At 31.7% G+C, this 15,034-nt stretch overlaps 1 pseudogene; it reads left to right on the forward strand.

Moving 5' to 3' along the window:
- The first annotated feature begins 13,140 nt into the window (after nt 1–13,140).
- Nucleotides 13,141–14,819, forward strand: LOC135320438 (heat shock transcription factor, Y-linked-like; annotated as a pseudogene).
- Nucleotides 14,820–15,034: the final 215 nt, after the last annotated feature.

The following is a 15,034-nucleotide window of genomic DNA, read 5'->3' on the forward strand; positions in this document are numbered from 1 at the left end:
CGACAGAGGAGGCAAGAGTATACAATGGAATAGAGACAGTCTCTTCAGCAAATGGTGTTGTGAACACTGGACAGCAGTATGTTAATCAATGAAGCTACAATACTCCCTTACACTAGACACAAAAATAAACTCAGAATGGATCAAAGACATAAGAAAAGATACAATAAACCTCCAAGAGGAAAATAATGGCAAAATATTATCTGACATTCATCTCGAAACTTTTCTCATAGAAGAAATGAATGCAGTAAGAAAGAAATGTGACCTAAAGAAACTTGCAAGTCTCTACACAGTAAGCAAACCACAAGTAAAACAAAAAGACAGCTTTAGGAATGGGAAAAAAATTTTGCAAATGAAACTGACAAAGGTTTGATCTCCAGAATATATTAGCAGCTCATCCAACTGAATAAGAAAAAACACACAACCCAATCCAAAAATGGGCAGAAGACCTAAACAAGCAATTCTCCAAGGAAGACATACAGATGATCAACAGGCACATCATAAAATGCTCAATATCACTGATTATCAGAGAAATGCAAATCAAAACTACAATGAGGTATCAACTCATACCAGTCAGAATGGCCATCATTCAAAAATCCTCAAATGACAAATGCTGGATAGGCTGTGGAGAATACGGAACCCTTCTACACTGCTGACTGGAATGCAGTTTGGTGCAGCCACTCTGGAAAACAGGATGGAGATCCCTCAAAAGCCTAGGAATAGACTTATCATATGACCCACAAATACCACTCCTGGTCATAAATCCAGAAGAAACCAAACTTCAGGAAGATACCTGCACCCCAAAGTTCATAGGCAGCACTATTTAAATAGCCAAGACATGGAAACAGCCTAAATGTTCATCGACAGATGATTGGATAAAAAAGAGGAAGTATATTTATACAATGGAATACTACTCAGCCATATAAACCAACAGCATAACATCATTTTCAGCGAAAAGGATGTTCCTGGAGAATGTCATTCTAATTGAAGTAAGCCAGAAAAGAAAGAAAAATACCATATGAGATCCCTCATATGTGAAATCTAAGAACAAAATGAAATGAAACAGAACAAGCATAAATACAAAACAGAAATAGACTCACAGACATAGAATGCAAAGTTTTGGGTGACAAGGGTGCGGGGGTTGGGAAGAGATAGAATGGGATGCCAATATTGTAGAATAGATAAGCAAGATTGTACTGTATAGCACACGGAAATATATAAAAGATCTTATGGCAGCTCAAGTAGAAAAAATGTGATAACAAATATATATATGTTCATTGTATGTGAAAAAGTTTGCTCTACATTGGAATTTGAGGCAACTTTGTAAAATGATTGTAAATCAATAAAAAAGTAAAAGGAAGGAAAAACATGATCCTAAATATTACAGGCATAAATATAAATTAGAGAGAAAAACAGTATGAAAAACAGTAATTACACCAAAGATTTTTTGTTTGTTTTCTTTTTTAAGATAGGCAAAATCAAATATCCTCTTGCCAGGTGCATCATAAAGAAAAGAGAGATGCTCCAAAGCAATAAACTATGAAATGAAAGAAGAGAAAAAACAATTGTTACCTCAGATATATAAAAAGGGATCATTTTGTCAACAGTTTCATGCCGATAAAGTGGACAAATTAGAAGATATAGACACATGTGTAGAAAGAGACAGAGATAAGGAGAAACAAATAATTTGAACAAACTGATTAGTAGAAGAAAGATAGAATCTGCATTTAAATAAATTCGTTAAATACAAGTGCAGATTAAAAGCTCGTCTGGAGTACTGCACAAAAATACAAAGCAGAACATATACTCTTCAAACTACTCAAAAATAGTGAAGATGGGGGAAACTCCCAAATTAATTCTATGAATCTTTCATCACCCAGATATCAAAGCCAACAAACAAAGTATGGGCAAAGAGAAATTCAAGCCAAAATTTTTGATTGACATAGATGCAAAAATTCTACAAAATATTGTTAGCAAATTAAATCCAGCAATATATGAAATGAATCATAAACCATGATAAAATTGGTTTCACTGCAGTGTCACAAAGGAGGGTCAACATATACAAATCAGTTTTGTACAACATATTAACAAAAGTAAAAGGAAAAACAAATTGGTCATCCCAATAAAACCATAAAAATCATTTCACAAAATTGAACATTCATTCATTAAAACAACAACAACAACAACAACAACAAAGACAACAACAGCAACAACAATAGAAACCTCTTACCAAAGAAGGATACAGGAAACATATCTCAACATGACTAAAGTCATTTATTACAGACCCACAGACAACATAATATGCAAAGGTGAAAAACTGGAAGCCAAATTAAGGAATAAGACAAGGATGCCCACTCTAACCATTTCTATTAAACATAGTATGGGAAGTCGTAGCAACAGCAATTGGAAAAGAAAAAAGTTATTCAAGTTTAGATGAAAGAAGTAAAATTGTTATTATTTCAGATGACATGATAATCTATATAGAGAACCCTAAAATTTCTCCACACATAAGCAACTAAAACTAATAAATACATTTAGCAAAGTAGGATGATTCATGATTAATATACAAATACTGTCACATTTCTTTACACTAACAATGAAATATTCCATCATTTAAAAAATCCATATGAAATCACATCAAAAAATGAAAAATCTCTGAATAAACCAATATAATAAAATGTATAAGACAGTGATAAAAAATTTGAAGATGATGCAAACAAATGGAAAGAAATTTCATGGTCTTAGTTTAGAGGATTTAACATTGTTAAAATATACATAATACAAAAGATGTCTAAAGATATAAAGTGATTCAGATAGAACTAGGTGATATTTTCCACAAAAATAAAAAGAGTCGTAAGATTTGTATGGAACTACAAAAGAACCAGAACTGCAAAAGAAACATTGAGGAAAAAGAGCAAAGTTGGAGGCATAACCCTCCCAGATCTCAGACTAAATAACAGAAATACAGTAATCAAAACAGCACAATACTGGAAAACAAACAAACATCTATATCACTTGAACAGAACACAGAGGCAGAAATAAAAGATCACACCTATCGTCAATTAACCTATGAAAAAGGAAACAAAAATATACAATGCCTAAAAGACAGTCTTCAGCAAGTGATGTTGAGAAAGCTAGACAGCTACATGGAAATCAATGAAATTAGAACACTCCCTCAAACTTTACAAAAATAAACTCAAAAAGTTTTAAAGATCTGAATCTAATACATGACAGAATAAAACTCCTAGAAGCTAACATATGCAAAACAAGACATAAATTGTAGCAAAATTTTCTTATGTCACTCTCCCAAGCTGAAAACTATGAAAGCAAAATAAACAAATAGGTCCTAATTAAACTTAAAATCTTCTACACAGCAAAATAAACAAAATGAAAAGAAAAACTTCCAAATGGGAGAAAATATTTGGAAACAATGCAATCAACAAGAGGCTAATTTCTAAAATACACAAATCGTTCATACAGCTCCATTTCAAAAATTTACAAACAACTCAGCCAGAAAATTAGCAGAAGACAATTCTCTAAAGAAGACACACAGATGACAAACAGGAACATAAAAACATGCTCACATTACTAATCATTATACAAGAGCAAGAAAACATAAATTAATGTTTTTCCTCACAGTAATGAGAAGGGCTGTCATCAAAATGTCTACAAATAATGAAGGCTGGGGAGGTTGTGGAGAAAAAGGTACTCTCCTACGCTGTTGGTGGGAATGAAATTTGCTGCAACCACTTTGGAAATAGTATGGAAGTTCCTTTAAAAAATAAAAATAAACTGATCGTAAGACCCAGCAATCCCACACCTGGATATATAAAAGATACAAAACCAGAAGACAAAGAAACCTAGTTTGAAACGTAAGAAGTACTGTCTGACATTGGACTTAATTGGATTCTACATATGTCTCCTCTGACAAGGGAAGCAGAAGCAAAACTAAAGAAATATGATTGTATCACTCTAAACAGTTTTACACTGCAGAAGAAATGATCAATAAAATGAAGTCAACCAACACAATGGGAGAATATATTTGCAATTGATATTTTCCAATCAAGTGTTAATATCCAAAATATATGGCAAACTCATACCCCACAACAACAACAAAAAAGACCAAACAATCCAATTTGAAAAAGTCCATAGGAACTGAATAGATAGATCTGACTCAATTTTCCTTAGAAAACATAGAGTTGGCTAAATGATGCATGAGAATATGTTCAGAGTTATAAATTAGGAAAGTAATAAACCAAAAATGAGGCAAGACCTCACAGTTGTCAGAAGGCTCTCATCAAAAAGAAAAGAAATATTTGTTGGTGGAGTAAAAGGAACACCATGGACAGTGTTGATAGGAATGCAAAATATTGATTCCATTGTATATATACATCAAATTTTCTTCATCCACTTTTCTGTCAAGGGATGTTGGGTTTGTAGGCCCCTGTCTGAAGGCTCTAGAGAATAAGCCCAAGGGCTGAACTGATAAATAAGCTGTTAGGAATGTCACATATCCATGCTGGATAAGAAATCGCCTACTCAATGTATCCAGCATGGTTGGCTGGATAGCAAATGATGTGTAAGATCCTCAGAGGAGGACAACCTAAGAAAGGCACTTCCGGCTGGATAAGAGATGGCCTATTTAATGAAGTTTCATGATGAACTTTAAAACAATCCTTGATCATTTAACATCCTGTGCTTATTGCAGGAGCATGGGGACACAAATACCTAAAGATTATTAAGATTGTTATAAATTAGATGGTATGTGAGACATTGTGCATGTCCTACATAAAACCTTTCTCTAAGAATCAATAAACAGAGAACTGCTTCGCTTCTCTCCACACAGTGTTTTTGTGTATATGATATCGTGCCACTAACATGGTTATTTAACTTTGGGAGTATCATAAAATGATGTTGCATTATACACAAGGCTCTTTCTGCACCTATTGAGTAGATTATGTAATTTTTATTTCTCATTGTATTAGTGTGGCATGTCACATTTATTGATTTGATAATTTTGAAGTATCTTTAAACCCAGGGAGAAATCGCTTTACTCATCATATATGATACTTTAAATGTGTTGTTGAATTCATTTTGCTTGTGTTTTGTTGAGAATGTTGGCACATAAGTTCATCAGGGATATTATTCTATAATTTGCATATAATGTCCTTTCTAGCTTTGTTTTGTAAATAAATCTGGCATCATAATTCCAGTTTGGAATCTTTCACCAATTTAAATTCTTGGCAGATTTGGGGAAGAATTGGTGTAAAATTGTCTTCAAATGTAGGGCAGAATTCACCAGAAAAGTCATCTTGTAAATAATTTCTGTTTTGGGAGGTTTGGATTACTGATTTACTCATAGAAACTTTTGCTCTATAACTTTTTAATTTCTTCTTGATTCAGTATTGGAAGACATATATTTCTGGGAAATTTCTTTTGTTTTATGTCATTCAACTTTTTGGCTAGTGGTAATTCCTTATGATTCTATGTATCTCTGTAACATCAGTGGTAATATCTTCTCTTTTATTTCTAACTCTATTTGAGTCTTTATTTTCTTAGCCAAACTAAACGTTTGTCCACTTTATGTTTAAAAGAAACAGACTTAACTTTTTTTTATCATTTCCATTGTTTCTGCTGTTATTTACCTTACTCTGATTCATTCAATTTTATTCCTTATTCTTTCTTTTTTCTCATAGACTCTTGCGGTGTAAATTTAAGTAGTGTGAATATTTATATTTCTTTTACTATTAAATATTATTTATTTATTTATTATTTATTTATTTATTTATTTCATTTACTTATTTACTTATTTATTATGTGTTCATTTATTTACCATTGAAGAGCTGCCATTTACAATGTGTCATTCTGTGTTGTGTAGCACAGTGTCCCAGTTCATGCATATATTTCTGTACCTATTAAATATTTTTACTTCACGATATTTAACATACTGCCCTGTGTCATGTAAAAGAAATTATGATAAAATCTAATTTTACATATATTGGATAACATGTATAAACCTACAGCTCCCAAATATATCCTCTCCCAGACCCTTTCCGCAGAAACCATTAGAATATTTAATAGATCTGCGAGTGTGTTTCAGTTTTGTAGATGAAATCATAGTGCCCTCATCCAACAATTTTTTTAAGGTTCCATATATGTCATGTCATGTGTTATTTTTCTTTATCTTTCTGGCTTACTTCAATTAGAATAACAATTTTTGGGGACACCCATTTTGCTGCACATGGCATTGTTTTATCATTTTTTATGGCAGAGTATTATTCCATTGTGTAAATATGCCACAACTCCTGTATCCTGTTATCTGTTGATGGACAATTAGGTTGCTTCCATGTCATGGGTGTTGTATATAGCACTACTATGAACATTGGGGTGCAGGTGTCTTTTTGAATTAGGGTTCTCTTTGATATATACCCAGAAGTGAGATTGCTGGATTGTATGTTAAGTATATTTTCAGTAATTTGAGGAATCCCCATCCTATTTTCCACAATGATTGCACGAAAATATATTTTTATGAACAGTTTAGGATGGTTCCTTTTCTCCACAGCTTCCCCAGCATTGATTGTTTGTGGACTTTTGAATGATGGCCATTCTGACTATTGTGAGTTGATACTTCATTACTGTTTTGATTTGCATTTCTGTGATAATTAATGATAGTGAGCTTTTTTTTTCATATATCTATTTTGCATTTGTATGTCTTTTTTGGAGAATTGCTTATTTTAGGTTTCTGCCCATTTTCAGATTGGGTTTCTTCTTCTTTTTTTTTTTTATTAGGTTGTATGAACTCTTTATATTTTGGAAATAAAGCTTTTGCCAGTTGCATCACTTCTTAATATTTTCTTACATCCTTTAGCTTGTCATTTTTCTTCGTTTATGGCTCCCTCTGCTGTGCAAAAGCTGCTAAGTTTAATTAGGTCCAATTTATTAATTTTGATCTTATATCCATTACCTGGGTAGTCTGTTCTAGGAGATCATTGCTCAGATTTAACTCAGAGTGTTTTTCCTATGTTTTCTTCTAGGAGATTTACTGTCTCTTCCCTTACACATAAGTTTTCAAACCATTTTGAGTTTATTCTTGTGTATGGAGTGAAGGAGTGCTCTAATTTCTTTGCTCTGCAGGCTGCTATCCAGTTTTCCAAACACCAGTTGGTGAAGAGATGGTCTTTTCTGTGTCATATTCTTGGCTAATTTTCAAAGATTATTTGAACATAGGTCTGTACATTTATTCCTAGGCTCTCTATTCTATTCCATTGGTCCATATGCCTGTTTCTATTCCAATATCATGTCATTGTTATTGTTGTAGCTCTGCAATTGTGTTTGGAGACCAGGCTGTTTATACCTCCAGCCTCATTCTTTTTCTTCAATATTGATTTGGAAATTATGAATCTTTTCTGATTGTATATAAATCTTAAGATCATTTGTTCCAGTCCTAAAAAGAAATGTTTTGCATAATTTGATAGGAACTCACATTAGTTCTGTGGATTGCCTTGGGCATTTTGGGCATTTTAACAATATTGTCTCTTCCTTTATAAGACCATTGGGTATCTTTTCAATTCTTCAAATCTTTTTTAATTTCCTCAATCAATGTTTTCTAGTTCTCCATGTATAAGTCATTCACCTCCTTGGTCAGATTTACTCCTAAGCATTTTATACTTTTGGGTGCAGTTGTAAAAGTGGTTGTTTCTCTACTTTGTTTTCTTGTTGATTCACTGGTAGTGTAAAGAAATGCAATTGATTTTTGTACATTATTCTGGCTAACTTGCACAGTTCCTTTTTAGGCCTAAGTATTTTTTTGTGAGGATTTTACAGTTTCACATGTATAGTGTCATGTGTGCATACCGTGACAATTTTACCTCTTCTTTTCCAGTCTGAATCTTTTATTTCTTTTTCTTACCTGATCATTGTTGCTAGGAATTCCAAGACCATATTGAATAGAAATTGTGAGAATGGGCAACCTTGTCTTGTCTCAGATTTTTGTGGGAAGGGTTTCAATTTTTCACCACTGAGTAGTTTGCTTGCTCTATGTTTGTCTTAAATTGCTTTCATTATTTTGAGACATGGTCCCTCTATGCCCACTGGGATAAGAATTTTTATTGCAAATAGGTGTTAAATTTTATCAAATGCTTTTTCTGCATCTACTGAGATGATCATCTTTTTTTGTCCTCTCTTTTGTTGATATGGTGTATCCCAATTGATTGATTTGCATATGTTAAATCATCCTTCTGTTCCTGGGATGAACCTAACTTGATCATAGTGTATGATCTTTTTTTACATGCTGTTGGATTCTGTTTGTTAATAATTTCTTAAGGACTTTTACATCTTAGTTTATCAATGATATTGGCCTATAATTTTCTTTTAGGGTAGTGTCTTTGGTTTTGTTATCAGGTTTATATTGGCCTTATGGTGTGAGTTTGGGAGTACTCTCTCCATATCAATCTTTTGGAAGAGTTTGAGGAAGACTGGTATGGATTTTTCTTTGTATGTTTGGTCAGATTCCCCAGGGAAGCCATTATGTTCTGAATTTTTGTTTGCAGAGATTTTTTTTTATTTTATTGATAATTCTATTCCTTTTCTGGTGATCTGTCTGTTCAAATGGTCAATTTCTTCTTGATGCAATATTGGTGAGCTGAATGTTTCCAGAAACTTCTCCATTTTTTCTAGGTTATACATTTTGTTTCCATACAGTTGTTCACGGTAGTCCCTTATGAAATTTTGCAAATTTGTTGTACTCTTTGTAGATTCTCCATTTTCATTTCATATATTTCTTGTGATCTCTGTCTTTTCTTGTTGGTGAGCCTGTCCAGAGTTTTGTCAATTGTGTGTAGTATTTCAAAAATGAGTTTGATTTTTTTTCTCTTTTATAAACACTATATGAATTCTTTTATCCTTGATCATTATTATTTCCCTCATTCTGCTGACTTTTGGTTTTGTTTGCTCTTCTTTTCAAGATTATTTTACATACAATGTTAGATTATTTATTTGAAATTTCTCTTCTACTTTGAGGAGGTCCTTGTCACTATGAACTTCCCTTTTATGCCTGCTTTAAGTATTTTCCATAGACTTTGTGTAGTGTTTTTGTCATTTTTCTCAAGATACTTTTTAATTTCTTCTTTAACTTCATCACCCCCTACTTGTTTTACTATCATGTTGTTTAATCTACATGGTGTCATTTTTTTCTCCCTGGTTTTTCTGTGATTGATTTCTAGATTCATGCTATTATATTCAGAAAAGATGCTTGAAGTAATTTTTATCTTCTTAAATTTTTTGAGGCTTCTTCTGTGCCTGAGTACATAATCTTTCCTAGAAAATGTTCCATGTGCACTGGGAAAGAATATATATTCTGTTTTGGGGAGATGTAGTGTTTTGAAAATATCAACCAAGTCCAATTATTTTATTGTATCTTTTAGTATCTTTGTTCCTTTATTAATTTTCTGTCTGAAAGACAAGTCCAGTGATGGTAGTGGGGTGTTATATTCTCCTACTATAATTGTGTTCCCATCAATTTCTCCCTTTTTATCAATTAGTGTTTGCTTTATGTATTTAGATGCTCCAATATTGAGTGCATATATCTTAATAAGTATAAAGTCCTCATTTTTTATTGCTCCTTTAATCAATATATGATGTCCTTTTTAATCATTCTCTATGGCCTTTGTTATAAATCTATTTTGTGTGAAATCTGTACTGTTAGTCCTGTCTTCTTGTCATGTCCATTTGCATGGAATATATTTTTCCGTCCACTGACATTCAATTGATATGTGTTCCTCTCCCTAGAGTGGGTCTCTTCTATGATTCTTAATATAGGGTCTTGTAATATTATCCCTTCTAACAATATATATCTTTTGATTGAAGCACTTATTCTATTAACATTTGTGATAATTATTGATATATGAGTGTTTATTTCAATTTTGAACCTCATTTTCCAGTAGATTTGGTATTTCCTTTTTGTTCATTTCTTTTTCTTTTTGTAGCTTGATAATTTTCTTTTATTATCTTGGTTTCTTTTTGGTTTTGTAAGTTCATTGTAAGCTTATGACTTATGGTTGCCATTTTTGTAAGTATATGGACACATTACTATATATTTTTATTTTAACTGATACTAATACAAACTCTAACCCATTCTACAGAGAACAGAAACAAGAATTAAATACTCTGTAGTATTCTGTTTCTCTCTCTGACCCTTAAAAATTTTGATGTCCTGTTTTACAATGTCATGTTTATTCTGTTGTATGTCATTGTAGTTATTGCCTTTCTAATTATGCCTTTCTCCTTTATATAGCGTCCTGCTTCTTTTGTATTTAGAGTAGATCTTTCATTATTTTCTTTCTGTTGCTATGTTCTTTTAGTATTTGCTTGTGTGGAAGTTATTTATCTCTCTTTCTATTCCAAGGGATGGCCTTGCTTGATAAATATCTTAAATTACAGCTTCCTTTCATTTAGGACTTTGAATATGTCTTGCCACCACCTTCTGACTGCTGTATTTGTGTAGGAAACATGTTTCAAATTTTATGTATATAATTATATATATATGTAAAGAATACCTAGAAATGAAGTTAACAAATAAGGTGAAAACCTATACATTAAAAAAATACCAAACATTGATGAAGGAAATTAAAACTGATCCAAAGAAGTGAAAAGATCTCTTATGTAATGATGTGAAACAATAAGATTAAAACAACCATACTACCCAAAGCAATGTAAATTTACTGTGATTCATACCAAAACATCCATGAGCATTTTCAATTAAATAGAACAAATATTTTCAAAATTTATATGTAACCACAATGATCATGAGTTGCCAATGTAATTTTAAAAAATTATTATGTCTAATATTGTAGGGTTCTCTGATCTTAAACAGTACTACAAAGCTTTAGTAATTAAAACAACATGATACTGGCTCAAAATCAGACACCAAAGAATAGAAAAGAATAGAGTAAGCAGATATAATCCCTAACACCTATGATCAATTAACGCATGAAAAAGGAAGCAAGAGTTTAAAATGATGAAAAGGCATTCTCCTCAATAAACAGTGCTGGAAATATTGATAATGTAAAAGATAGATTAGGATATCTCCTTAGATTGCAAACAATCAATGAGCACAGAATATCTTTCTATTTATTTTGTTTACTTTTTTTCTAGCACCTGTTACTAATTGATTAATGATTAGCTCTTTTATTTCACTTATTAAATTTATTCCTATTTTATCCTTTTTGATATAATTGTAACACAATTGTTTTCCTAATTTCTCTTTCTGATAATGTGTTGTTAGTATATAAAACTGCAACTGATTATTGTATATTGATTTTGTATTCTGCAAGTTTAATACATTTGTTCATTATTTCTAACAGTCACTTGAGAAGTCTATGGAGTTTTCTATCTATGGGAAATTATGTCATCTGTAAAAGTTTTACTGATTTCTTATAAGTTGGATGCATTTTATGTGATTTTCTTGACTAGTTGTTCTGTCTAGGACTTCCAGTAGTGTAATTTAGGACTTGTTAGAATGAGCTACTTTTTCTTATTACTGTTCCAGAGGAAAACCTTCCTGTATGATAACATTGAGCTTGATGTTAGTCATGGTTTTTTTCATATATGGCTTTTATTATGTTTAGTTACATTCTACCTAGAGCGAATTTGTTAAGAATTTTTTCATGTAAAATTTAATTTCTGTCAATAATTTTCCTACATCTATTGAGATTATTATTTTTGTATTCTTTTTTTTTAAGGGATGGTATCACATTTATTGATTAGCATATGTTAAATAAAACTTATTAATCAGGACTGAAACCCACTTAACTATAGCTTATAATACTTATAATATGCCAAGAATTCAGGTTGCTAATATTTATTTAGAATAGAATATACATATACTGAAGGAAAAAATTACATTGTAGCTTAAGTGTGCATTTATTTATTTAAAAATTTTATGTCTCATTTTGAATTTGCCTTATGTTTAATGGAATTTATTTCTAAATAAAGAATATAAACTTTGGTAAAACTGGATTTACTACAGTTTACTGATAGAGAACATTGCTATTATTTTAAATTAGAGCATAAAATACTTGTCTAAAATGCCATATTATACTAACAATTCCAACTGTTTCAGGACTGAGAAACAAATTGCTTCCTTAAAAGTATTTAGCTTGTCTTTTCCACACCAAACATCATTTACTGTTATTTGTTTGTTTGTTTGCCCCTTAATGGAGGCACTGGGTATGGAACCGAGGATCTTGTGCATAAGTTTATTTATCATTTTGGAACACTTAACAGGAGCCACAAGAGTATGGATTATAAAGATGACTAGAAAATTTATTCCTTGTAGGGACTGAAAAACCTCTGAATGAAAGAATGGCAAAAATAAACATTTAAAGTATACAAAAAGATATTCTCTTTTGTAATTTTAAACTAGAATATTAAATTATATTTGTTTTACTTAGAATGCTGATTTAAAATTTAAAAAAAAATCCCCCTATGGGATTTTTTTAAATTTCATTGATTATTTTAATCTAATTTCATTTCATAAATATTTACCATTTATTTATAAAAATACCAAATAAACTGATATTTATTCTGCTCATTTTTTGAATATAGAGCTACTTAATATAAAGCACACAGATAAATAACTACTTCCATATCGAAATCAAATTATGTTTCATTTTACTAACAAATGATAATGAAATAGTTGTACCTATTTTGTACAGCTTTTACCCAAATATCAATTTAAATTCCAAAATTTTAAAATTCGTTTATTTATTTAGTGCATTATTTCTGCTCTTTTCACCAATCTGGTATAAATTTGTGTACAAAAGGAAGGAGATTGGTTTTATTTCATAGACCCCATATTTAATTTATTTAAAAAGATGTTGTGGGAATAATATTTGCAGATCACACTGTAAAAATAAACATCCTACATGTTTCATTTTAACTGGATGAATGAGAACTAAACACTGGCTGAATGTTACACTTGGGTTGCTAGGAGACCAGTCATTTTGTGATGTCACAGCTACTCAGGTTGAGAACGACTGTGATGGCCTAGCAGTTTATGTGTGCAGGCCTGCCAAAGCAGCATTTGAAACTGCAGTGCTCAAAATCATGCAGATTAGAAAAGGAGCTCTGAAAAAGTTATTTCTGATGGCACAAGTTTCCTCATAAACTCAAGATTTGCCTCCTAAAAATGGAGCAACTGATTCACGAAATGGCAGTAGAACTCTATTGTGTGATCAAACATTTTCTGGGGACTTGGACATGAGGTCTATGATTGAAGAAAATGCTTTTCATACTTTGTGTGAAGAATCCTTGATAAAAAGACCATGTTACACACATTGAGTTTCTGAACCAGCTGCAGATAATGATTTTCGTTCTCTGACATTTCCAAGAAAACTCTGGAAAATGGTTGGGAGTGACCAATTTCAATCCATCTGGTGGAATGATAATGGAACCTCCATAGTGATCGATGAAGATGTCTTTAAGAAGGATGTTTTATAAAGAAAGGCCCCTTTCAGAATATTTGAAACTGGAAGTATGAAAAGTTTAGTTAGACAGCTTAACGTTTACGGGTTTAGTAAAGTGCGGCAGAATGTTCAAAGATCTGCTTGTCTAACTGACTTTCTGGCAGAAGAAAAAGGAGTCTCTGTTTTAAGCAAGGTATTCAGAAATTTTAGTCACCACTTCATAACTTATATATAAAATTTTATTTTGTACAGTAATCTATGGTAATATAAATGTAAAGCTAGATTTTGAAAATTGTATAAAACTACTAAGGCTAAAATACTTTATTTTTTCTAAAAAATGAGGACAGTGCATTAAGTATTCAAGATTATGAGAAACTTTGCAAGCAACTATGAATCTTATCAGAAATCTAAATAAAGGTATTAAAGCTGCTTTTAAAAAGGGGCATTCACCGTTACTGCAAATGCTAAGGTTTTAAAATTGATGACTATACTATTTAAATGTGTATTTTCCAAATAAGGAATTTCAAAAAATTGTCAGCAATGTTCATATTTTGATGATACTATATTAGTATAGTAAGTGTGAAATCTGAGGTTTTTAGATTATGCTTATTGAAGTCTTGTATTTTGGCTTAAAGTAATACTAAAATATTTCTACTTTGTTTGTAGCTGCAAGTCTATCATAATCCGAATGTTAAATGAGGCTTTCCCCAGCTTTTAGTGAGAATAAAAAGAAGAGTTGGGATTAAAAATACTTCTCTGGTATCTTCATTGTCTCAAGATTTCAACAAGAAGCCCTTTAAAGCAGGGGGTAATGTGGATGATTATAATTCTGGTTTTGTGGCTGACACTAGAGGAGAAAGTGCATTTTTACCTTCTGCAAATTTAAACATACCTCTAAAAAGAAAGCCCTCTACTAGCCACATAATTGGTGATATAAGAACCCCTATGAGAGGTGATATTTCTCCTATATCATCAATGTCAGTTAGACCACCAGAACAAATTGCAGTGGATAAATGTGCTATTTTAAATCAGTTGACCACTTTCCACGTGCACTCAGAAAGCAAATACACTGAAGCAAATGGCCATGTTGTGAATTTCATTACAAATACAACCTCTACTTCTCAGTACAGTACCTTATCTCCCATACAGAGCAATTATCTTGGACTGATGGTGGAGCCTTCTACTTTTCCAAATAGATATCATGACATATCAGCAAATGAAGGTCCTTTTCCTAAACTTCAACGAGACAGCAACCCACAGTTTCCAGTGCCAGTGATAGCTGATTCATCAGCTACCTTTCTTTCACGGCCAACTCATCAGCCAACTGCAGTATATGAACGTCATCCTAATTACAACTGATCTACCAGAGGACTACCAGACAATGCAGGATAACAGATTAAAATTGATTTTGGAAAATGTCAACAAATATCTGCAAATTTCTTATTTAAACAATAAACATACATGTGTACCAGTATTTTCCTTATTTTTTAAATACATTTAAGAGTAAAATGGGAGACAATGTTAACATTAAATAAAAAGATATATTTGATTGATATGATCATTTGATGGAAAAT

This window comes from Camelus dromedarius, chromosome Y, assembly GCF_036321535.1.
Source record: "Camelus dromedarius isolate mCamDro1 chromosome Y, mCamDro1.pat, whole genome shotgun sequence".
NCBI classification, from domain to species: domain Eukaryota; kingdom Metazoa; phylum Chordata; class Mammalia; order Artiodactyla; family Camelidae; genus Camelus; species Camelus dromedarius.